Raw genomic sequence first — 26,995 nt, forward strand, 5'->3', positions numbered from 1 at the left:
CCCTGCCAGACAGTCAGGGATGCTGGGCATGTAGTTCTGCAATATCGGGCCCTTCAGATGTTGCAGAACTAAAACTCTGTCAGTGCATTCTGGGAGTTGTAGTTTTGCAACAGCTGGAGGCACACGGGTTGGAATCACTGAGTTAGGGAACAGACTTTAGCTCAGTGTTTCCCCAAACCGTGTGCCTCCAGCTGTTGCAAAACGACAACTCCCAGAATGCACTGACAGACCGTACATGCTGGGAGTTTTAGTTTTGCAACAGCTGGAGGCACACGGGTCAGAATCACTGAGCTAGAGTCTGTTTTCTAACTCAGTGGTACAGGGTACATTCAAACGGGCGGGTTTACATTGGGTTTCCTTCTACAAGTTTGAGCTGCGGCAAATTTTCCACCGCAGCTCAAACTCCCAGCGGAAAACTTACTGTGAACCCCCGCCAGTGGGAGTGTACCCTAAAAACACTACACTAACAAATAATTAAAAGTAAAACACTACATATACACCCCCTTACATGTCCGTCCCCCCCCCCCATAAAAATGAAAAACTTCTCAAAATGCAGTGTTTCCTAAATGGAGCCTCCAGCTGTTGCAAAACCACAACTCCCAGTTTTGCCGGACACCCATAGACTATGCTGGCAGGCTGGGAGTCTTGCAACAGCTGGAGGCACCCTTTTTGGGAAACACTGTTGTAGGGTTTTGGTGGAGACAAGCCCCATTCTTGTAAGCAGGTCCGCCCTTATTGCAAATTCCTTATATAGGACTCAAATGCGCATGGTGCTCTCTCATTTCAGAGCCCTGTTGTATTTCAAGGCAACAGTTTAGGGCCACATATGGGGTATTTCCGTACTCAGGAGAAATTGCATTAGAAATTTTGGGGGGATTTTTCTCCTTTTACCCCTTATGAAAAGGTAAAGTTGGGGGCCACACCAGCATGTTAGTGTAAAAAAATTTAAATGTTTACACTAACATGCTGGTGTTGCCCCATACTTTTCATTTTCACAAGAGGTAAAAGGAGAAAAAGACCCTCAAAATTTCTAACGCAATTTCTCCTGAGTACGGAAATACCCCATATGTGTATGTAAAATGCTCTGCGGACGAACTACATGCCTCAGGAGTGAGGGAGCGTCATGTACATTTGAGGCCCAAATTGGTGATTTGCACAGGAGTGGCTGATCATTACAGCGGTTCTGACATGAACGCAAAAAAAAAAAACACCCACATGTGACCCCATTTTGGAAAAGTTTTCACAAAGGGTAATAGGAAAAATGTCCCCCAAAATTTGTAACCCCATTTCTTCTGAGTATATAAATACCCCATATGTGGATGTAAAGTTCTCTGTGGGTGAACTACAATGCTCAGAAGAGAGGGGGCGCCATTGGGCTTTTTGAGAGAGAATTAGACTGGAATTGAAGGCTATGTGTGTTTACCCCATGGTGCCAGAACAGTGAACCCCCTCCACATGTGACCCCATTTTGGAAACTACACCCCTCACGGAATGTAACAAGTGGTACAGTGAGCATTTACACCCCACAGGTGTCTGACAGATTTTTTGAACAGTCGTCTGTAAAAATGAAAAAATTAATTTTTCATTTGCACAGCCCACTGTTCCAAAGATCTGTCAATTGCCAGCAGGGTGTAAATGCTCACTGCACCCCTTATTAAATTCTGTGAGGGGGGTCACTTCCAAAATAGTATGCCACAAGTTTTTTTTTTTTTTTTACTGTTCTGGCATCATGGGGGCTTCCAAAATGCGACATGCCCCCAAAAACCATTTCAACAAAATTTGCTCTCCTAAAGGCCAATGTCGCTCCTTCCCTTCTGAGCCCTCTAGTGCACCCCAGAACCCTTTACATCCACATATGAGGTATTTCCTTACTCGAGAGAAATGGGGTTAAAAATTTTGTGGGGCATTTTCTCCTATTACTCCTTGTGAAAATGAAAAGTTTGGGGTAACACCAGCATTTTTGTGTTTAAAAATAAAAATTTTCACCTTTACCCCACAGGTGAAATTTGGGAGCCCCCTAAGATGCCAGAACTGCATAAAAAAAAACACATGGCCTAACATTTTGGAAACTACACCCCTCAAGGAACGTAACAAGGGGTACAGTGAGACTTAACACCCCGTTAAGTCTCACTGTACCCCTTGTTACGTTCCTTGAGGGGTGTAGTTTCCAAAATATTAGGCCATGTGTATTTTTTTATGCTGTTCTGGCATATTAGGGGGCTTCCTAAATGTGATATGCCCCCCAAAAAACCATTTCAGCTAAATTTGCTTTCCAAAAGTCAAATATGACTCCTTCTCTTCTGAGCATTGTAGTTCGTCCGCAGAGCATTTTACGTCCTATCATGGGGTATTTCCATACTCAGAAGCGATGGGGTTACATATTTTGGGGGGGACATTTTCTCCCATTATCCTTTGTAAAAATTGTAAATGTTGGGGGGGGGGGGGGTAAACAGCACTTTAGTGTTTAGGCTCACTGGACCCCTTGTTACGTGCCTTGAGGGGTGTAGACCATAGGATCTTCCTAAATGTGACATGCCCCTCAAAAACCATTTCAGAACAACTCACTCCAAAATCCCATTGTTGCTCCTTCCCTTCTGAGCCCTCTACTGCGCTCTCCGAGCACTTCACATACACATATGAGGTCTTTCCTTACTCCAGAGAAATTGTCTTATAAATTTTGGGGGGCTTTTACTCGTATTACCCCTTGTAAAAATTCAAAAACTGGGTCTTCAAGAACATGCGAGTTTAAAAAATGAAGATTTTGAATTTTCTCCTTCACTTTGCTGCTATTCCTGTGAAACACCTAAAGGGTTAACAACCTTTCTGAATGTCATTTTGAATACTTTGAGGGGTGCAGTTTTTATAATGGGGTCATTCATGGGGTATTTCTAATATGAAGGCCCTTCAAATCCACTTCAAAACTGAACTGGTCCCTGAAAAATTCTGATTTTGAAAATGTTGTGAAAAATTGGAAAATTGCTGCTGAACTTTGAAGCCCTCTGATGTTTTCCAAAAGTAAAAACATGTCAACTTTATGATGCAAACATTAAGTAGACATATTGTATATGTGAATCAATATATAATTTATTTGGCTTGTCTATTTTCCCTATAAGCAGAGAGCTTCAAATTTAGAAAAATGCACAATTTTGAAATTTGAAATTTTTGAAATTTTTTTCATAAAATTTTGGAATCTTTCACCAAGAAATTATGCAAGTATCGACAAAGATTTACCACTAATATGAAGTAGAATATGTCACGAAAAAACAGTCTCGGAATCAGAATGAAATGTAAAAGCATCCCAGAGCTATTAAGAGCTCACAGAGGTCAGAATTGCAAAAAATGCTCCCGTCCTTAGGGTTATAATGGGCTACGTCCCCAAGGGGTTAAAAATGAAAGAAGCAATGTGATTGGTTGCTATGGGCAACTAGTCAACTTTCCCTCTGCACAGGTATTGATTAATCTCCCCCGCAGAGTGTACATTTGCTTTTGTCTTAACATTTTAATAGTGGTTATCTAAAAATCAGATTAGTAGAATACTAAATCTTTCTGTCATTTCCAAATTGTGCTTATGCTTACTCTGTTTTCTTTTTTTTCTTTTTTTTATGCCTTTTTGTTCCATGAAAGTTCAGGGTGTACTCTTAAAAATTACATATCAAAGAAAACTTTTGTTTCTATTTGAACTCAGTTTACAAGTACAACATTCCACCTGTGCTTTGTAATTGAAGTGCCCTGTATGTATGTTTATGTAAACCAAAGTGCTCTGCTTCTTGCTTTAAGCAGACTCCGCATTAGGCACTGGGTGTTCTAAAAGTACTGTTCACTAAGGCTCCTTTCACACTACTGTTTGGTAGGAAGATAGCGGGAGAAAAATTAGTGCATGCGCCGTCTTTTTCCGCAATAACGGGAGTTATAAGGGACGGTAGAGGAATGCCATTCAAGTGAATGGGATCTTCTTTGCCCATTATGACTTCCGTTAGGCTCCGTTACAATAACGGATGTTAAAGGGTACCTCTCATCAAATAAACTTTTGATATATTTTAGATTAATGAATGTTGAATAACTTTCCAATAGCATGTTAATGAAAAATATGCTTCTTTCTATTGTATTTTTCCTGATCAGTCCTGTCAGCAAGCATTTCTGACTCATGCTGGAGTACTAAACACTCAGAGCTGCCAGCCTGCTTTGTTCACAGCCAAACAGGCTGTGAACAAAGCAGGCTGGCAGCTCTGAGTGTTCTCCTTTGTGAACAAAGCAGACTGGCAGCTCGTAATGTTTAGGACTCCAGCATGAGTCTGAAATGCTTCCTGCCAGGACTGGTAGGGAGACCCCTAGTGGTCATTTCTTCAAAGTGGAAAATTAAATAGAAAAAAGCATATTTTTTAATAACATGCAATTGTAAAGTTATTCTGCATACATTAATCTATAATATATAAAAAAAAAATTTATGAGAGGTACCCTTTAAGGGCGGTCAAAGTGAAAAAAAATAAATAAAAAAGAGCCCTTAACGTCTGTTTGTAATGGAGCCACTTTCATAGTGTGAACGTAGCCTAACTGAGAGCAATTTTATGCTAGGGCAATATATTATATAGCACAGTATTGAGAAATGCATTTAATAGTATCCAAAAGCTGTTATAACTTCAAGGCAAACAGATTGTGACTATGGTTTGAAATAGGGCTACGGCTAACCATTATTTTAATAATTGATTAGTTGTCGATTGTTTTATCGATTAATCGGAAAAAAACTTCAAAAAGCCAAAATAAGTGGTTCAGCTGATTCTACTAGAAGAAGTATGTACAAAGGCCATATTAAAAGTATTCTAGCATGTGATGTGACCAAACAACAGCAATTTTTTTACTCTTTTTAACTTTTTTAATTTTACGCCGGTTGCTATACAGGGTCATTATTAATGATCCTGTACAGAAACCAGCATAAATTTGATGCTGCTGCAAGGGTAACTGTGTGAACTATTAAAATAAAATGTTAATGATTTACTAACATTTAATTTTAATAGTTCAGACAGTTAGCCATGCGGCAGTATCAGATATGTAAAAATTATTATTTTTTTTTTACTTTTACGATTTTTGCATAGCAATAGGAAAAGGTGGAGATAATTTTTATTGGAAGCGGTTTATTTACATTTAATATTTTATTTACTTTACACTTTTTCTATAGCACTCCTATACAAATAGGGGTATTTGCAGACTGCAGAGCATTGCACCCGACCCATGTCTGTAGTACAGGCACTAGGATGCAATGCTCTGCACCCCCATGTGTATAGCAGTGTATATGTACTACATACACACTGTTTTACCCATGGGGGTATGTGCAGAGCATTGCACCCTTGTGTCTGTACTACAGACACAAGGGTGGAATGCTCCGCACAAACCTCCACTGGTAAAGCGGTGTGCACTGCATACCGATATACACATAGGGGTATATGCAGAGCATTGCACCCTTGTGTCTGTAGTACAGACACAAGGGTGCAATGCCCTGCACATACCCCCATGCGTATAGTAGTGTAAGTGTGTACTACATTCACACTGCTATACACATGGTAGTATGTGCCGAGCATTGCATCCTAGTGTCTGTAGTAAAGACACAGGGGTGCAATGCTCTGCACACACTGCTATACACAGGGGTATATGCAGAGCATTGCACTCCTGTGTCTGTAGTACAGACACTAGGATGCAATGCTCTGCACATACTACCATGCGTATAGCAGTGTGCATGTAGTACACTTTTACACTACTATACACATGGGGGGATGTGCAGAGCATTGCATCCTAGTGTCTGTAGATACCACTAGGGTGCAATGCTCTGCAGATACCCCCCCATGTGTAGCAGCCATTAGAAGCAGCCCCTCCAGTAGAGGGCAGCCCCCCACCCTTGTAGACAGCACTCAGCTCCGGCTGTCCTCTGCCCTGTTCTCCTGTCCGCATCATGTCGTACTATGGAGGAGCATGTGACATACACGTCACTCTGCTTCCTCCGTAGCGTTACGCTGGGCGCGGGGAGGAGGTGGAGTGACGTGTGTGTCACATGCTCCTCCATGGGATGGGATGCGGACGGGAGAACTGGAGAAGCAGGTATAGGTTTTGGGATCGGGGACACTGAACGAGTCCCTGATACCATGCACATTGCTAGTATTGGCCCGATACTTCCATTCACCGCCGCCGCCGCCGACATGTCCCTGCTGCTGTTCTACTCCTAGCGCAATTAGCGCAGTGCTGGAACATGTCTATTCTCTGGTGCTCATCTCCGTCGGGTACAGAGATGAGCAGCAAAGAATAGACATGTCCCGGTGCTGCGCTTATTGCACTAGGAATAGAGCAGCAGCAGAAACCTGTCGGGCAGTGAATGAATGAAGCCTACATGCAGGACATGTCAGCTTCATTCATTCACTGCCGCCGCGGACAACGAATCGGGCGATTATTCAATAACTGGATTCGTCAACAATGAATTCAGTTATCAAATTTAATCGATTTTATCGATTAATCATTGCAGCTCTAGTTTGAAATAATTTTCAAATCCCATTCTTGTGAAGGTTATACTAACTAACCACTGAGATGTTACGGAACACATTTTTCTCTAACCCCTTGGGGCCATCTCCTGTACATTTAGGTCAAATGGTGCAAGGAGTTTACAAAGCAGGATTAAAAGTGATCATAATACGATCCCAATACAAACTTTTGCTTTGTAAAAGTAGTTAAACATAACCAAAACTAAATCAGTTCTGTATTATAGATAGCTTGAGTGCCCAAGATCCCAGAGTGCTGTACTCTGGGATCTCCAGTGATCAGATACTTATTATCTCATGTTCTATGGATGTTTTTCAATGTTTTACATTTTTATTATAATTTTTTTTAATTTTAAAACTTTTTAGAAAGATAAAATTGCCATTCTATGGAGCTTTTTTGGAGCTAATTTTTTTCATCATGAGCTGTAGTTTTTATCAGTGCGAATTTAGCATAGATTTTTACGCCATTCACCATGCGGATCAATAACGTAATAGTTTAATAGTTCAGACCAGACAATTCTACATTGATTAATTACATCTGTGCACTATTGGTAGAGCCTGCCACAGGCTTTATCAGTTGCAGAGTCCCATCAAGTTCAAAGGCCTAACATAAGCCTTGGGCTGCCATGACAATGGAGCACCTGCCCTGTGAGGTGATCCAAACCACTGCACTTCAAGAAACACACGTAAGGACAGTTTAAATGCAACTGTTAGCTTTTACAGCAGCATCTAAACAGAGATCAGGTTGCAACTATTAGTGGCTGCCCTCTGCTGCTGAAAGCAGCTAGGTTCTGCCGGATATGGAGCAAGCTCCAATCCCGAGCCCTCTACATAAACTCTTAACAGGCTGTCCCATCATATAAAAAACCAAGGAGACAGAGATGCAGAGAAAAAATGTGAACAAGCCACAGTGCTTAATTCTAAGGATTGGCAGGGATTTTGGCAGTCACACATCCACTGACTCTCAATGGGGGACATTTATCAAGGGATTTAGAGCTCTTTTTTTTGCTTACTAAAGTCGCACAAAAAGTTGCATTAGCACCTAAGCAAATTTTTGTGCGACTTTTGGCTGTAATCCAAAAGCTACAAAAGAGCTTCCGAAAGTAAATTTTATTTTTCACTTAGCAGTGATTAGGGATTTATCAAGTGCGAAAGTCGCAAGCCCTACAAGACAGCGTAAATGTAAGCCAGCCTGGGGCTGGCTTACAAAACGGCTTTGGAGTGCAGATTTTTATATTTCCCACTGGCAGCCATCACGGCTCCAGCGGGAAATATGATATAACTGTACAAAGGAGCTCGGGCTGGCATCACTCTGCAGCTACCCAGCTCTGTCTGATTCTATCCCCACTACCCTGACTTAATGACGAGGACACTGCTTTACATCCCCCCCCCTTGTCTCCCACCCGCCCACGCTGCACATCTCCCATCTGCTTGCTACCTGTTGCAAGACTACAACTCCCAGCATGCCCGTACAGTGAGGGCATGCTGGGAGTTGTAGTCTTGTAGCGGGGGGGGGGGGGGGGATGTAAAGCAGTGTCCCTGTCATTAAGTTAGGGTAGCGGGTAGACAGAGCCAGGCAGCTGCAAAGTGATGCTAGCCCGGGCTCCATTTAACATACCTCGATGCCGCATAGTTTCTATATCTCCTTCTGTAATCCCATATTTCCCGCTGGGTCCCGTGATTGGCTGGGACCGAGCAGCCAATGACTGTAACCGGCGGGAAATTTGATCTTACAGTAGGGACTAAAAACTCTGCGGCTCCATTATATGTTAAAAGCAGCCCGGGCTGGCATCAGTCTGTAGCCACCTGGGATTCCATCATATATTATTCCCGCAGCGCCGTGGTAAGGAGGTCGGGCTGGCATAACTCTGCAGCCGTCCGGGACTCCCGCAGCCAGGCCGGGAGATGTGCAGGAGCCGTTCCTGCCATCCATCAGCACTGCGGTACATGATGAGAGATGGCAGGGACAGCTCTTGCACATCTCCCGGCCCGGCTGCGGGAGTCCTGGGCGGCTGCAGTGTTATGTCAGCCCTGGCTCCTTACCACGGCACCGCAGACTTTACTGTAATTTCAAATTTCCCGCCAGGTCCCGTGACACAGGAAATATGAAATTACAGTGGAACCCTTTACCTCTTGCTTCCCTGGCTTGCACAACTACAACTCCCAGCATTCTCTTACAGTAAGGGCATGCTGGGAGTTGTAGTTGTGGTGCGGGTGACAAGCTTGTCACCTGCCCTCTGCTTCACAACTACAGCTCGCAGCATGCCCTTACTGTAAGAGCATGCTGGGATTGTAGTTGTGCAGTTGGTGATGAGCTTGTTACCTGCCACCTGCTGCACTACTACAACTCCCAGCATGCCCTTACTGTAAGAGCATGCTGGGAGTTGTAGTTGTGCAGCGGGGGGTATGTGACAAGCTTGTCATTCGTCCGCACATCTCCCGCACCACATGACTACAACTCCCAGCATATCCTTACTGTAAGGGCATGCTCTGAGTTGTAGTCGTGCCGCACGGGAGATGTGCGGGTGGGTGACAATAAATGTATTAACCTATTTTTCTTTTTTTTTAATTCCAGATCCGTGTATCCTGTGGACCACTTCGGATTCGGTGGGCTGCGTCGATGACCAGCCTTTTTTTTCTCTTTCTGTTTAATGTTTATAAAATGGTTAACGAGGACTTATTTTTGGAATAAAAATGTTTTAACCCCCCCCCCCCCAAAAGCCCTCCTTAACCATTTTATTAACATTAAACCAAAAAAGGCTGGTCACTGTACTCCTCTGAATCTAAAGTAATCCACAGGATACATGGATCTGAAATGAGAAGTCGAAAAACTAAAAAAAAAAAAAAAAAAAAAAGGGGGTTAGTACATTTAGGGTAAAAAAAAAGTGGTAAAAAAATGTAATAAACATATATATATATCACACATTTTTTTCAAAGCTGCATATTGGTGTTCTGAAGTCATTTATTGGTTTTTGCTTATGTGTGCTAAAAAAATGGTATTCAAAAGGGATTTATTGGTTTTTGCTTATGTAAGCCAAATTTATCAACCCCCTGTGATAGTATGATAAATGTGTCACACATAAGCAAAACCAAAAGCAAGAAAAAAATGCCTACAGAACTCGCTTACCAAAGCAACAATGATAAATGTCCCCGAATATTGTTGAGAAAGTGAGGGAATATTTTAACAATCTGCTATTAGTTTATACAGTGGAAAACCCCTTTAAAGCTAAGAGAACTGTTTTTGAATGCAGAGAGCTATACTGTTGATTAATTTAACAGTGGTCAGAACTGTGTTTTGTATAGTTGACATAGTTGTGTTATCACCATGGATTTCAGCAGGAGGGAGTTCTGGTATTGTGTGTATACTTCAGCCCTTATAAATGCAGTTTAAGAGCATCTGTTTTTATTTTAATTTTATGCTGAACTTCCCGAGAAGATACTACTGCCATTTTAAAGGTAAAATAGGTGTACAAAACACATTTCATTCTCTTATATGACATTAAGATTAATGGAATAATAATCATAATGAAAAACAACTGATGTAAAAGAGTGAAGAACAGTACAAATGTTATTATAAACGGCACAAATTCTCAGATCTTTGTAAAACTCATGTTTCTGAAGACAATAACTCCAGTGTATGTGGATCCACTGGACCTGTGTGGCAGATGACTCGGACCGTACCAAGGAGCGCAGTCTAAGGTGCCGCTGGTTTTCACCAGAGCCCGCTGCAAAGCAGGATGCACATGCAGCTGCAGAGAGGAGAGAGGAGATGTGAGGCACAGGAGGGATAAGGCAACTCATAGTCTGGATAGCAGAAGGTCAGGGCAGACGGCACAGTAGCGTAGTCAGGATGTAGCAGGAGGTCAATAGGCAGGCGGCAGAGGAGCAAGGTCAAGTCACAAGAGCAAGAGATCTGGTACACGGCAAGGCAATACAGTGGAACGCTTTTTCAAAGGCACAAGGCAACAAAGATCCGGCAGAGAGCTGAGGAGGGTGGAGGAATTTATAAATAAGCCACAGGTGGATTACACTAATGAGCGTACTGGCCCTTTAAATCTTAAAGCTTCAGTGCGCGCACGCCCTAAGGGACGGGGACGTGCGTACTGTAGCCGAGGGGCAGAGGCAGGAGAAACACCCGGAGAGTGACGAATGCGGGTGCGTCGTGCGATTTGAGTCCCAGCCCCGTCGGCAGCAGAAGGTAAGGGGACCATGCGCTCACGGCCAGAGTGTTTGGCCAGAGCGCAAAACGTAACAGTACCCCCTCCCTTTGGTCTCCCCCTCCTTTTACGAGAGAGAAAACTCCTGAGAAAGTCATGGTCCAGGATATTTTCCTCAGGCTCCCAAGATCTCTTCTCAGGACCGTAACCCTCCCATTCTACCTCTCACAGTTTTTGGAGCAAGAATCTGTTTAATTTTGTAGACGTCAAATGAGCCGGAGACAGGTGTTGGAACAAGATTCTTCTGAGAGAATCAGTTTACGACAAGAGCCTTGAGGAGAGAGATGTGGAAGGAATTGGGAATACATACTGTAGCACGTAGACGGAGTTTGTAGGAGACAGGATTGATCTTTTGTAGAATCTGGAAGGGACCAAGGTAGCGGGGACTGAGCTTGTAACAGGGGGATCTTGAAGCGGATGTACTTGGATGAAAGCCACACAATTTCACCAGGAGAGAAGGATGTAGGAGGTCTTCTACCTTTATCAGCTTGCGCCTTCATGCGTGAAGAAGCCTGGGACAACGACTGTTGGGTCTGTTGCCAGATGGTGGAGAAGTCACGGACCAACAGCAGGCACATAGGAGGAGACTGGAAGAGGAAGAGGAGAACCTAGATGGTGTCCGTAGACAACAAAAAAGGGAGACGACCTTGTGGACTCTGAATCCTTAAGATTATATGAGAATTCAGCCCAGGGGAGAAGGTCGACCCAATCATCTTGGCGAGCTGAAACAAAATGCCGAAGAGAAGTCTCAAGGATTTGATTAACCCTCTCCACCTGACTGTTGGACTGAGGATGGTAGGCCGAGGAGAAGTCCAGATTGATGTCCAGACGGTTACAAAGGGCTCGCCAGAACTTAGAGACAAACTGCACACCTCGATCCAAAATGATATGCTGAGGAAGACCCTGTAAACGAAAGACATGCAACAAGAAGTACTTCGCCAGCTGCGGGGCAGAAGGAAGACCTGGTAGAGGAATAAAATTAGCCATCTTGGAAAACCGATTTACCACGACCCAGATGACAGTGTTATTATGAGATGGTGGAAAATCGATAATGAAATCCATGGCTATCTGGGACCAGGGAGTCTCTGGAATGGGTAAAGGCTGTAAGAGTCCTGCAGGTCTTTGTCAAGGAGTTTTTTCATGGGCACGTTACACAGGAACAAACAAAATTAGAAACATCACGTTCAAGATGGGGCCACCAGTAGTGCCGGGAAATAAGAAGTAGAGTCTTGCGTATTTCAGGATTTCCTGCTGTCAAGGAAGAATGACCCCATTTCAGGATCTTGCGTCTCAATCTGGCGGGCACAAAGGATTTTCCCAGAGGAACTTGCTGAATCTCGGCAGGAATCAAACGGTCAGGAGGAATAATATGCCTAGGTGTGGAGTCCAAACCAATGACTTCAGAGGACCTGGAGAGAGCATCAGCCCTGATGTTCTTGTCAGGTGGACAGAAGTGAATGAAGAAGTTGAACCTGGAAAAGAACAGTGACCATCTTGTTGCCTGGCGGGGGTTCAAACGCTGAGCAGACTGAAAGTATAGAAGATTCTTATGATCTGAGTAGATGCTGACCAGACGAGAAGAACCTTCCTCCAAAGCTAGCTTGATAGCGAGGAGTTCACAATCTCCAATGGAGTAATTCCTCTCAGCAGGAGAGAATGTCTTGGAGAAGAACCCGCAAGTTGCACTCTTTCCCCTGGCATTTTTCTGAGTGAGAATGGCACCCGCTCCAATAGATGAGGCATCAACCTCCAAAGCAAAGGGCCTCTCCGGATCAGGTCTTGTAAGCACGGGAGCAGAGGCAAATGCAGACTTTAAACGAGAGAAGGCCTCTTCAGCCTCTTGAGGCCAAGATTTAGGATTAGATGCCTTTTTAGTGAGAGCCACAATAGGAGCAACCAAATGTGGGATAAACTGACGATAATAGTTAGTGAATCTCAGAAAGCATTGAATTGTACGTAGGCCTGACGGACGAGGCCAATCCAATATTGGAGACAATTTATCTGGATCCATCTGCAAGCCTTGATGAGAGACAATGTAGCCAAGAAACGGAAGACTAGATTTCTCGAACAGGCATTTCTCCAGTTTGGCGTACAGAGAATTCTTCCGAAGTCACTGAAGAACCAGGCGAACATGAGTACGATGCTCTTCTAGGTTGGAAGAGAAGATCAGGATGTCATCTAGGTATACAACAACACAGGTGTAGAGAAGATCACGGAAGATATCATTGACGAACTCCTGGAAAACGGCTGGAGCATTGCAGAGACTAAAAGGCATTACAAGATACTCAAAATGTCCGTCACGAGTAATGAAGGCTGTTTTCCATTCATCTCCCTTGCAGATACGAATGAGGTTATACGCACTTCGCAAGTCCAACTTGGAGAAGACCTTGGCACCACGTAGACGGTCAAAAAGTTTTGAGATAAGAGGTTGAGGGTAACGGTTCTTGACCATGATTTTGTTAAGTCCTCTGTAGCCAATGCATGGACGGAGTGAGCCATCCTTCTTCCCTACAAAGAAGAAACCTGCTCCAGCAGGAGAAGAGGACTTACAGATAAATCCCTTTTGGAGATTCTCCTGGATATACTCAGCCATGGCTTTGGTCTCAGGAACTGAAAGAGGGTATATCCTCCCACGAGGAGGAGTGGTACCAGGCAGAAGATCAATAGGGCAGTCGTAAGGACGATGTGGAGGCAGAGATTCATCCTGTTTCTTTCAGAAAACGTCAGAGAAATCTTGGTAAGGTAGCGGCAGGCCAGGTAAAGGAGGAAGACGAGAAACAACTTTACACAGAACAGGTTGGAGGCAAAATTTTTTACAGGATTGTCCCCAGCGAATTATTTCTCCAGTTCTCCAATCCAGTTGCGGGGAATGGCGTTGCAGCCAAGGAAGGCCAAGAAGAATCTCAGAAGTACAGTGTGGCAGAACATAGAATTCAATCTTTTCTTTATGTGATACTCCCACTTGCATGACGAGAGATTCAGTACGGAATTGAACCTTACAGTCCAGATTTTGTCCATTAACAATGGAGATGAACAACTGCTTGGCAAGCCGAGTAAGGGGAAGATGATACTTGTGGACTGAAGCAGCATCAATAAAGTCATCTGCTGATCCAGAATCCAAAAATGCTGTAGCGCTGAAGGAAGACTTGGCTGAAGCGAAGACTTGTACAGGAATAGTTAAGCGTGGAGAGGTAGTATTCACACCCAGGGACGCCTTTCCCACATACCCTATGTGCAGGCGAACTGTACAGTCCTTTAGAAAGTGCTCCGGGCTAGCACAATACAAACACAAATTCTCATTGCCTAGTCGTGACCTCTCTTGTTGCGTAAGATGAGAATGATCTCCTTGTATAACATCTTTGGCAAGAGGCGCAAGAGACAGAAGAGGTGGACGTTGAAACACGGGTCAAAGCGCAATTCCTCCTGTCTTTCGGCAAAACGCACATCAATGCCTGTGGCCAGGTGGATAAGTTCTGTCAAAGAAGATGGAGGATCACGTGCTGCAAGGGCATCTTTAATCCTGCTTGACAGTCCCTTTTTTGAATGTGGCACACAAGGCCTCATCATTCCAGGCAAGTTCAGAGGCTAGAATGCGGAATTGAACCACGTAGTCACCAACTGTAGAATTCCCATGACAGAGGTTCAGCAACGCTGTCTCAGCTGAAGAGGCATGTGCGGGTTCTTCAAAGACACTGCGAAATTCTGTCAAGAATGCTGACAAATTGGAGGATACTGGATCACCATGGTCCCAAAGGGGTGTAAACCAAGCCAGGACTTTTCTGGACAGTAGATTAATGACAAAGGCCACCTTACTATGTTCCGTCGGAAACAGTTCAGCAGGGGTCTAATCTAATGGTATGTTTACACAGTCTGCAATGCTATGTTCCGCAGCCAAAAATCCACAGCATTGTCCTACCAAAAAAATAAAAAAACAACAACAATGCAAAACAATATTTTTAAATTCTGCTATTTGCTGTGGATTTTTGGTGCAGAAAGGCTTAAAGTTTTCTGCAGTGTTAAAGCTGCTGCGTATCCACCCTATATTATGTACCCTTTAAAATGAATCAAATGGGCACCTTAGGCTTTAGTATCTAAAAATTAAAAGCAAGAAGCAGTGATCATGTTAGGAGCCCTGACTTACAACTATAGTTTTTGTAATTTATTATCTTATGACATCTCCTTATGCAATGCCTTGATAAGGCATTGTAGGACATTTAACAGAGCTATTGGCTGCCGATTGTAATTTCTACTGAGAAGAAAGATAAGGGCATGGAAAAATAGAATAACATTTTTAGGGTAGATAAAGTAGGGTTTAGTGTGATTAAGTGTGTGTGTGTGTGTGTGGTTCCTCTTTAATATTGCCTTGATTTTCTTGTCTTCATGATAAGTAATATTTTACATCCTAGATTACTGCTGTACTCTATGCTCTCTGTTGATTCTACAAAATGCATTGCTTGTTATGAAAGCAAGCACAAATATCATTGTACTTTAGGTTTCATTCTCCTGGTGGATAAAGCCTCGGTGTACTGGGAAAATGTAAGAAACGTAGTTGCTTTGTGCCACACTCCTTCCAATAAGCAAATGTGTAATCTTAGTTGTTTCCTACAAGTACGTTTCTGCTGCAGCTGTGGTAGGGTAATCGCCAAGTATTTTTGCAAGTTTACAGATGTTTCCATGGAATCTATACCAGTGGACTTATTCATAATGCCTTTCAGAAATGTCTATGGTTTGCTGTTTTGAGTATTGTTCATTAACATTATACAAAGAAGTAAAAATATATTGGCTAATATGAATGTCCTTTTAAATTGCAAACATAACACTCCATAGGAAACTCTACAAGAACCTCAGCAGCAAGCTTGAGCTTGATGAACTTCCTGAAGCAGATGTCTTGTACTTAATTATTACATTTTGCATGTACAGTCAAAGTTGTTTTGTGTCTCGGATAAGTATTAAAATGTAAAATTAGCCAAATATGAAAACTGGTTCCAGGATGCCCACCACTGACCTATTGTTCTCCTTTGGAGTCTTCTTTTGATATTCCCATCTGGCATTCCTGTTTATCAAATCTTTCTTGGCTTGATCTTAGTAAAATTTTTTACAGATGGATTTCATGTTCTTTCCTCCCCTTATTTCCAAATTACACTTTTAACAAGGTTAAGATACACAGCTTGATATAACACCTGACATTTCTTTTTTCTTTCTTTCTTTCTTTTTTTTTTTTTTTGCTCTGCTTTGCTGTAACCTTCATATTTGAAACATATTATTTTTAGATTTAGAGATATATTTACTCATTGACAAAAAAAAAAAATGACACACCAACAACTTGTTGTTGGAATTAAATGAAAGTTTACACATGTGAATGTAATCATGATGTACTGTATGTAAATGATTACATTATTAGAGCAAGAGGATAATGTGATTGAAGAAAACTTATTGAATGAAAGGAGGCACTTGTACCATATTGGGCCACATCTATACTGGATACAAGATGAGATACATTAGACATGGAGGCATGAAGGGCTTACAGGTTTCATATGGCATCCTACGGCACATTCGCTCACAGATGTTGCAGCTGGAAGTGTAGATCTTGCACACTCACAGGTTGCCAAATCTGGTGTCCCATAAATGCTCAATAGGCAATAAATCTGGTGACTGGGAAGTCCAAAAATGTGTTGTAATCTGGCAAGGACTTAGTATAATCTGTATAGAGGCAGAGCTGTGCCGTTGCCCATAGCAACCAATCAGTTGGCTTCTTTCTTTTTTTATTTTATTTGGCAGACTAGATGGGCCAAATTGTTCTTCTCTGCTGGCACATTCTTTGTTTCATTTTTTAAAGGCCTTTTTAAAACTGGAAGAATCATTCTCTTCTTAAAAGGTTTTTATAAACCTCCCCCCATGAGAGACAACATGTGTGGCTGCAGGATAGAGAAGCGGCACTCCAAAGTAATGTGAAAATAGCGTGGTTTGTTCACCAATCCAAGTTACAGTGCTATGTTTTTTGGTCTTCACAACGATACCTTTCTGGTCTGGATGGGTGAATAAACCACGCTATTTTCATGTTAGGCTGGGTTCACACTACGTTTTGTCCCATACGGGAGCGCATACGGCAGGAGGGAGCTAAAACCTCGCGCTCCCGTATGTGACCGTATGCGCTCCCGTATGCCATTCACTTCAATGAGCCGACCGGAGTGAAACGTTCGGTCCGGTGGGCTCATTTTTGCGCCGTATGCGCTTTTACAACCGGACCTAAAACCGTGGTCAACCACGGTTTTAGGTCCGGTTGTAAAAGCGCATACGGCGCAAAAATGAGCCGACCGGACCGAACGTTTCACTCCGGTCGGCTCATTGAAGTGAATGGCATACGGGAGCGCATACGGTTACATACGGGAGCGCGAGCTTTTAGCTCCCTCCTGCCGTATGCGCTCCCGTATGGGACAAAACGTAGTGTGAACCAGCCTTTACTTTGGAGTGCTGCTTCTTTATCCAGTGGAAAGATGTCTATGCGGTATTGAGTACTGTCTTCAGTCGCTGAGCACCCATTTGGACCAGGAATTCTGGACACAGTGCCGGTTCTTTTCCACATACTAACAATATATGTGTGGCTGCAGGATGTCCTTCACATATTGCTGAGTTGTTCTCATCTCCTGTATCACTACTAGGGGTGACCGACTGTCATATTCGATGGCTCCCCAAATGACAGCAGCAGTTTGGACAGCTAAGGAAAGATTAAAGTGTCCACCACAAGGCCTTTATACTTAAATCCTTATGGTGTCAGATCCCAAACAGAACTTGGAGTCTTTGCTAAAGACAATACAGTTCCAATCCATTGCTGTCCAGGTTACTCATTAACAACAACAACACTTCAAATGAAGGCCAAAGTTGCTGGCTGTCAATGTCAGCGCACGTAATGTGTGACACAAATTTTCCTTCTGCTAAGGACCTGGTAATAACCCGGGCAGAGCCAGGGATGTGTATTGAAGTTGCCACCTATGTCTGGATGGTGGACAAAGTAACTGTAGTAGCTGCTTGTTTTTGTCATCAAATCAAATGATCCTCTATATTGGTGGTCTGTCTGTGCCGTCTGGAACCTGTTGGTGGTGTGTGCGTTTACATAACACCTCCTAACCTCTTGGTCAGAATGGCCTAGTTAACAGACAGTTCATCAAAATGGTTGTCCTGCTTTTTTCAGTCAGTTTATCTCTCTCAAAGTCTGTCAACTGGGCAAAATGCCTTCAAGTGCGTCAGTCATGTCTAGCAGTTAATGATCTCTCACAAAGAGGTACTGAGAGCCTTTATATAGGGCAGTGGTAGAGCTCTTTTATACCATTTTGTTGCAAAATCCAGTGTCTGATCAAAAAATTTTGCCCACAACATTGTGCAATTCTATTTTTTTCTCAATTTTACCCTCTAATTATGACTGGTTGCTATGGGCAACTGGTCAACTTTTCCTCTACACAGGTTTTGATAACTCTCCCCCTCCCCCCCGCCCCCCTGATGTTTTGTCCACGTGGACACAAAACACACATCCTATTGTGTTGTTTCCTATATTGACTCATTTCAAAGAATATACATTAATATAGTTGTTGCTGCTATTTCAAATTTATATGTGTTTCTTTATCACATGTCCTCTGCCCAGCCCCCTTGATCCTCTCACCACCTATCTCCACCAGCAGAATATTGACTGCAGCTCTGGAGTATAATACAGTAACCCCCCGACATGCGAGGGCCACAACATATGATAAAATCGACATACGATGGCCTCTCAGCATCGACATACGATGCTTTTATATGTCGGGGCCATCGCATTAACTGCTATCCGACAGCGCAAAATGCTTAAGCTGCTGTCGGATAGCAGTTTAAGCATCCCGGACAGGTTCACTTATCTATCCCCGCTGCTCCGGGTCCACTTCAGGATCCTCCGGCGTCTTTTGCATCTCCTCCAGGGTCCGGGCCTTGCTTTCCGGCGTTGTTATTACATCACTACGCACGCCATGCCGGCGCAGCAGCGTAATAATGTCACCAGAAAGCGAGGCCCGGACCCTGCAGAAGATGCGGAAGAAGCCAGAGGATCCCAAAGAAGACCCCGGAGCAGCGGGACAGCATCGGGAGCGGTGAGGACATGGTCCGGAGCGGCGGGGACAGGTGAGTATAACTTCCTATGCTTTACATTGCACGGATCCCTCAACATACGATGGATTCGACAAACGATGGGTCGTTTGGAACGAATTACCATCGTATGTTGAGGGACCGCTGTACTGGATATATGCCTCAAGATCACTACAGAATAAGTAATGTGATGTATGTACACAGTGAATAGTGTGCACCAGCAGAATAGTGAGTACTGTGCTATGGCAAGCACCAAACTGAACAAGGAAAAGCAGGAATGTCCAGCACGGTAAAGTGCAAAAAAAATCTTCGTCTTTATTGTTTAAAAGCCAGCATAACAGGAAAAAAGGTGACCCGTTTCAAGCGCCAATATGCACCCTTAGTCATACATGAATGTAACTCAGGATCAGTACAGGATAAGTAATGTAATGTATGTACACAGTGACCTCACCAGCAGAATAGTGAGTACAGCTCTGGAGTATAATAAAGGATATAACTCAGGATCAGTACAGGATAAGTAATGTAATGTATGTACACAGTGACCCCACCAGCAGAATAGTGAGTGCCGCTCTGGAGTATAATAGAGTATATGACTGGGGGGGATTTCTTTTACACGGAGCAGTATGACATCGGATCAGTTGTCCCTCATCACTGAGAATGCCCAGCACACTGCCCCGTCTCCTTCCACACACTGCTTTCCTCACTAAAATTTCCCCACACACACTGTCCCCTCTTCATTAACATCCCCCCAAAAACTGTTCCTGTCATTTACATCTGCCCACGCTCTGTCCCCGTCACTTACATGCCCTCCACACACTGTCCCTGTCACCTACATCCCCCCCACCTTGTCCCTGGTACTTACATGTCCCCCACACTCTTTGTCACTTACATTCACCCCAAACACTGTCCCCATTACTTACAGCCCCCCACACTGTCCCTGTCACCTACATCCCCCCACACACTGTCCCCATTACTTACATGCCCCCCCACACTTCTCCTGTCACATTTTCCCCATTGCTTACATGCCCCACACACTGCCCCCACACATTTCCCAATCATTTACATGCCCCCCCTACACACTGCCCTCGTCATTTACATGCCCCCCCACACACTGCCCCCGTCATTTACATGCCCCTCCACACACTGCCCTCGTCATTTACATGCCCCTCCACACACTGCCCTCGTCATTTACATGCCCCTCCACACACTGCCCTCGTCATTTACATGCCCCCCCCACAAACTGCCCCATCATTTACATGCCCCCTACACACTGCCCCGTCATTTACATGCCCCCCCCCCCCACACACTGCTCCTGTCACATGCCCCCCCAACACACTGTCCCCATCACTTACATGCACACATACGGGCTGCACATTACATGTTATGCAGGGAGGGAGGAAACAAGCTTCCCCAGCAAACTAATACCGATTACAGAGCTGCAGGACTGTACATTTACACTGGACCTACTGTACACTGGACCTACCTAGAAACTGGGGGATGTGCCACCTTTTTAACCTCTTAAGGACATAGGACGTTCTCTAACGTCCCCACTACCTGGGCTTTAATGCCCAAGGACGTTAGAGAACGTCCTGTTGTATTTCCGGTCTCTGCCGCTCGCCGGGCCGAGATCGGAACTGGATCCCTGCTGAAATCCTTCAGCAGGCATCCAGGGCAAACGCCGAGGGGGGCCATGTAGGCCCCCCATGTCGGCGATCGCCGCAAATCGCAAGGGAAATCGCCCTTGCGATCTGCGGCGATACCGGGCTGATCGGGTCTCTTGGACCCGACCACCCGGTAATTTCGCATGATCCCGGCTGTCACAGACAGCCAGGACCATGCTGAAGTATCGGAGCGACCTCCTCCTCCTCCTCCGATCCCCTGCGATCCGTCGGTTAGTTAACCGACCAATCGCAGGAGGGGGGGCGGTTACTTCCTCCCGTCCTGCCCGGCCCCTTGAAGTCCGGAGAGGACGGGAGGAGGACCGGAGGACGCGGCGGGGGACGGGGGAGTGCTGGGGACCGGCCCCGGTACTTACCTCGTCCCTGAAGACCCGGATCCCGGTGAGGAAGATGGCGGCGACAGGTGAGTAGATCTTCAGCCGCAGTCGGGCCCTTTACAGCAATGCACGTCGCCGTAAAGCGACATGCATTGCTGTAATGGGACCGTGTATACTACAACTCCCAGCATGCCCAGACAGCCCTTGGCGTCTGGGCATGCTGGGAGTTGCAGTTTTGCAACATCTGGAGGTCCACAGTTTGGAGACCACTGTGCCCTTCCAGATGTTGCAAAACTACACATCCTCAGCATGCCCTTACTGTCCAGGCATGCTGGGAGTTGTAGTTCTGTAACATCTGGCCCTTCAGATGTTGCAGAACTACAACTCCCAGCATGCCTGGACAGTTTTGGCATACTGGGAGTTGTAGTTTTGCAACATCTGGAAGGGCACAGATTGGGAACCACTGTATTAGTGGTCTGCAAACTGTAGTCCTCCAGATGTTGCAAAACTACAACTCCCAGCATGCTGGGAGTTGTAGTTCGGCAACATCTGGCTCTAAAGATGTTGCCGAACTACTACTCCCAGCATTCCTGAGAATGTTTGGGAGTTCTGGTTTTGCAACAACTGGAGGCACACTGGTTGGGAAACATTGTCTGTTTCCTAACTCAGTGTTTCCCAACCGTGTGCCTCCAGCTGTTGCAAAACTATAACTACCAGCATGCACTGATAGACTGTGCATGCTTGGAGTTGTAGTTTTGTAACAGCTGGAGGTCCCCCCCTGTGAATGTACAGGGTACATTCACATGGGCAGGGGGCTTACAGTGAGTATCAGGCTGCAAGTTTGCGATGCAGCTAATTTTGCGCGGCAGCTCAAACTCGCAGCGGGAACTCGCTGTAATCCCCCGCCCATGTGACTGTACCCTAAAAACACTACACTACCACAAAGTAAAATAAAAAGTAAAAAACACTACATATACACATACCCCTACACAGCCCCCCTCCCCTCCCAATAAAAATGAAAAACGTCCGGTACGCCACTGTTTCCAAAATGGAGCCTCCAGCTGTTGCAAAACAACAACTCCCAGTATTGCTGGACAGCCGTTGACTGTCCAAGCATGCTGGGAGCTTTGCAACAGCTGGAGGCACCCTATTTGGGAATCACTGGCGTAGAATACCCCTATGTCCACCCCTATGCAAGTCCCTAATTCAGGCCTCAAATGCGAATGGCGCTCTCACTTTGGAGCCCTGTCGTATTTCAAGGCAACAGTTTAGGGTCACATATGGGGTATCGCCGTACTCAGGAGAAATTGCCTAACAAATTTTGGGGGGATTTTTCTCCTTTAACCCCTTATGAAAAGGTGAAGTTGGGGTCTACAACAGCGTGTTATTGTAAAAAAATAAATTTTTTACACTAACACGCTGGTGTTGCCCTTTACTTTTCATTTTGACAAGAGGTAAAAGGGAAAAACGCCCCCCAAAATTTGTAATGCAATTTCTCCCGAGTACGGAGATAACCCATAAGTGGGCGCAAACTTCTCTGGGGGCGCACAACAAGGCCCAGAAGGGAGAGTGCACCATGTACATTTGAGGTGATTTGCACAGGGGTGGCTGATTGTTACAGCGGTTTTGACAAACGCAAAAAAAAAAAAACCCCACATGTGACCCCATTTCGGAAACTACACCCCTCACGGAATATAATGAGGGGTGAAGTGAGAATTTACACCCCACAGGTGTCTGACAGATCTTTGGAAGAGTGGGCTGTGCAAATTAAAAATTTTGTACAGCCCACTGTTCCAAAGTTCTGACAGACACCAGTGGGGGGTAAATGCTCACTGTACACCTTGTTACGTTCCTCAAGGGGTCTAGTTTCCAAAATGGTATGCCATGTGGGGGTTATTTTGCTGTCCTGGCACCATAGGGGCTTCCTAAATGCGACATGCCCCCCGAGCAAAATTTGCTCTCCAAAAGCCAAATATGACTCCTTCTCTTCTGAGCATTGTAGTTCGCCCGTAGTGCACTTCAGGTCCACTTATGGGGTACCTTCATACTCAGAAGAGATGGGGTTACAAATTTTGGGGGGTATTTTCTGCTATTAACCCTTGCAAAAATGTGAAATTTGGGGGGAAACACACATTTTAGTGAAAAAAAATATATATTTTTTTACATATGCAAAAGTCGTGAAACCCCTGTGGGGTATTAAGGCTCACTTTATACCTTGTTACGTTCCTCAAGGGGTCTAGTTTCCAAAATGGTATGCCACGTGAGGGTTTTTTGCTGTTGTGGCACCATAGGGGCTTCCTAAATGCGACATGCCCCCCGACCAAAATTTGCTCTCAAAAAGCCAAATATGACTCCTTCTCTTCTGAGCATTGTAGTTCGCCCGTAGTGCACTTCAGGTCCACTTATGGGGTACCTCCATACTCAGAAGAGATGGGGTTACAAATTTTGGGGGGTATTTTCTGCTATTAACCCTTGCAAAAATGTGAAATTTGGGGGGAAACACACATATTAGTGAAAAAATTTATTTATTTTTTTTACATATGCAAAAGTCGTGAAACACCTGTGCGGTATTAAGGTTCACTTTACCCCTTGTTACGTTTCCCAAGGGGTCTAGTTTCCAAAATGGTATGCCATGTGGGGATTTTTTGCTGTTCTGGTACCATAGGGGCTTCCTAAATGCAACATGCCCCCCAAAAACCATTTCAGAAAAACGTACTCTCCAAAATTCCCTTGTCGCTCCTTCGCTTCTGAGCCCTCTACTGCGCCCGCCGAACAATTTACATAGACATATGAGGTATGTCCTTACTCGAGAGAAATTGGGCTACAAATATAAGTATAAATTTTCTCTTTTTACCCCTTGTAAAAATTCAAAAATTGGGTCTACAAGAACATGCGAGTGTAAAAAATGAAGATGATGAATTTTCTCCTTCACTTTGCTGCTATTCCTGTGAAACACCTAAAGGGTTAAAATGCTGTCTGAATGTCATTTTGAATACTTTGGGGGGTGCAGTTTTTGTAATGGGGTCATTTGTGGGGTATTTCTAATATGAAGACCCTTCAAATCCACTTCAAACCTGAACTGGTCCCTGAAAAATAGTGAGTTTGAAAATTTTGTGAAAAATTGGAAAATTGCTGCTGAACTTTGAAGCCCTCTGGTGTCTTCCAAAAGTAAAAACTCATTAATTTTATGATGCAAACATAAAGTAGACATATTGTATTTGTGAATAAAAAATTTTTTTATTTGGAATATCCATTTTCCTTACAAGCAGAGAGCTTCAAAGTTCGAAAAATGCAAAATTTTCAATTTTTTCAGCAAATTTAGAAATTTTTCACTATGAAACGATGCAAGTATCGACAACATTTTACCAATAACATAAAGTAGAATATGTCACGAAAAAACAATCTCGGAATCAGAATGATAGGTAAAAGCATCCCAGAGTTATTAATGCTTAAAGTGACAGTGGTCAGATGTGCAAAAAACGCTCCGGTCCTAAGGTGTAAAATGGCCTGGTCCTTAAGGGGTTAAACAACATACATACACGTTTGTTTCACTATTTTGACGCAGTTCTTGAAGTCAAAACCAGGAGAATGTCCTTTAGGCTGGGTTCACACTCTGCATTTTTGTTGTGTTTTGATGAACTTGTATTAAGAGATGTGGGAGTTCACTAACTTTAACAGAAAAATGCATTTTTCTATTTTTATGATCCCCACCTTGTTTGGGGAACTGCATAAAAACCCTGTGAATGGTACCCTTTAAATTTTCCTAGTGGAGCCCTCGCTATAATTAGAAATAGCCGGCTAATTATTTAACTGATCTAGAAACTGGATTTCTAGGTTATTGAGAGCAGCAAAAATAAATATCTGGAGACCATATGGGCTTGAAACCTTCTCAAAATTTAAAAGCAACATTCTTTGCCAAAATTAAATAGAAAGGTACATTTATTACATACATGTTGCGTGGAGCCAATAGTGTGTGTACTTGATCTGTTTTTGTTTAGTACTAACTAGGATGTACCTTGGGTGGAAACATGTCCTAGAGATAAGATCCAAAGAGAGTACCAGACACATTTGATTAGCTGGGATGCCCAGCATTTGGTTACTTATTATATTTTCTTTGCTTTGTATATGCAATATGGCCTGCATGGGAGATAGACTTCCAGGGATCAGCTGTGAGTGCAAAATGAGCTTGAAGGGTTTGAGTAGCAGCACTGAAGTACTCATTAGTTATGTTGGAGCTTGAGCATCTGCTTCCTTACATGTGTCTTGCACTTGCTGGGGAAATATTCTCAAGAAAATGTGCAATGCTCCATAAGAAATGCTTTGTTTTACTCTTTATAAACTCTATAATAACAACAAATCGTACTGCAGCTCCTAGTCATTTGTTACCCTAACCCCCCCCCCCCCCAGTCATTGATTGGTGGGGTGAGTATGAATTTTTTTTTTCTTTTACAACCCCCCCCCCCCCCCCCAGCCTAATGTAAAAAGCATGTCCATGAAAGGTCCCTTAAATTAGCCATTTCAGTTTTTTTGGTTGGTTTTTGTATTTAGACTGAATAATTACTGCTAATGGAGAATAAAGTGGTTAATTTGTAGAACAGACAGGTCTGTGTTTTACCACATCTCACATTGTAGAATGACAGGTCATGTTGACATTTGCTGCCTGTAGCTGTAGATTAACAATCAAGCAAGTATGAAAAGACATTCCTTTTTTTTCTCATTGGTTTTTCTTCATGAAATTATCCATGGAAAAAGGGATTTTGTTGATGAGCTATCTGAACCTGATCCATATGTGGTTGAATAGCTGAAATCCTTAATCCAGGCCGAAAGCAGTCCTGGTATAGAGAGCAGTGACTTTAGATATTAATGAGTTTATAAAGCAGAATAATGAATTGTAAAAATTATACGGACTTGCATGATACGAAACTGACAGATAAATAACTGGACCACACAACAACTTTCACGCACTGAAATAGCATTTGTTTAGAGTTAATTTTAGAGTTTATTAAAAGACGACCATGCGTTATCCCTGAACCAAGTTAAGGCATCCCAAGATAGCTTAGACTGTAATAGCAATTTACTTTCATTATGAAATATATTTTCCATTTCCAAGTAACAAAATCTGTTTATCCAATTTCGGTTTTCACTAATTTAGTGCTGACACAGTTTTTTGAGCAGGATATATTTCCTGGAGACATGTTAGCTTGAAATTTTTAAGAATAGAAAGTACATGAGTGAGGCTGTTCCTCTGGGTCATACACAGAATTGTTTATTAAGGGAGTTGTTTGCGACCATGTTTGCACTGTAAAATAAAAATACGCATGCAAAATAAAATGAGAGGAAAAAGCAGAGAAATATGTAACAGGGCAGTTACACAGTTAAAATCATCCTCTTAGAGGCTCCACTCAGTGTGTATCATATGTATGATGGGAGCACAGAATGGAGGGGCCCTAGTCAAGGATGCATTCTAATTGAAAAATTTTCCCCCATTTTTCCTGTCCTTAGACAGTTAGAAGCACTCGACTAATGAGTGCTTCAATCATTCTAAGTTAGAAAGAAGTCAGGAATAGAGAGAGCCAGCTTTATTCACCACTCTGCGATTTGCTGGAATAAAAAGCTATGGACACCTTTGTACAATTTTTTTTCTCCTATTGTTAATTTGTTTCATGGAAAATTTCTAAATAAACTTTATTAAAATGTACTAAAATGTAGCTGCTCCTCAGAGAAAAATTATATAAATCCAACTCTATGTTAGACATAGCAGCAGGGAGGGGGTTATTCACCAGCCTGAAAGGGGTACTCCAGGGAACTAAACCCATAGCCCATCCATCTAATTAATTGTCTAAATATCATTTGTTAGCTACAGTTGCAAGACAAATTATGTGAACCCTTTGGAATGATATGGATTTCTGCACAAATTGGTCATAAAATGTTATCTGATCTTCATCTAAGTCACAATAATAGACAACCACAGTCTGCTTAAACTTATAACACACAAATAATTAAATATTACCCTGTTTTTATTGAACACCCCGTGTAAACAACACAGTGCAGGTGGAAAAAGTATGTGAACCCTTGGGTTTAACCCCTTGGGGACAGAGCCCATTGTGACCCTAAGGACGGGAGTATTTTTTTCCAATCTGACCTTTATCACTTTATGC

The 26,995-nt window shown here is 43.5% G+C and overlaps 1 protein-coding gene across 6 annotated transcripts in view; it reads left to right on the forward strand.

The window, feature by feature from the left end:
* The window catches only part of ATP8B4 (ATPase phospholipid transporting 8B4 (putative)), a 517,140-nt gene that overhangs the window by 172,756 nt on the left and 317,389 nt on the right, over window positions 1-26,995 (forward strand). The window lies entirely within an intron of this gene.

This window comes from Hyla sarda, chromosome 4, assembly GCF_029499605.1.
Source record: "Hyla sarda isolate aHylSar1 chromosome 4, aHylSar1.hap1, whole genome shotgun sequence".
NCBI lineage: Eukaryota > Metazoa > Chordata > Amphibia > Anura > Hylidae > Hyla > Hyla sarda.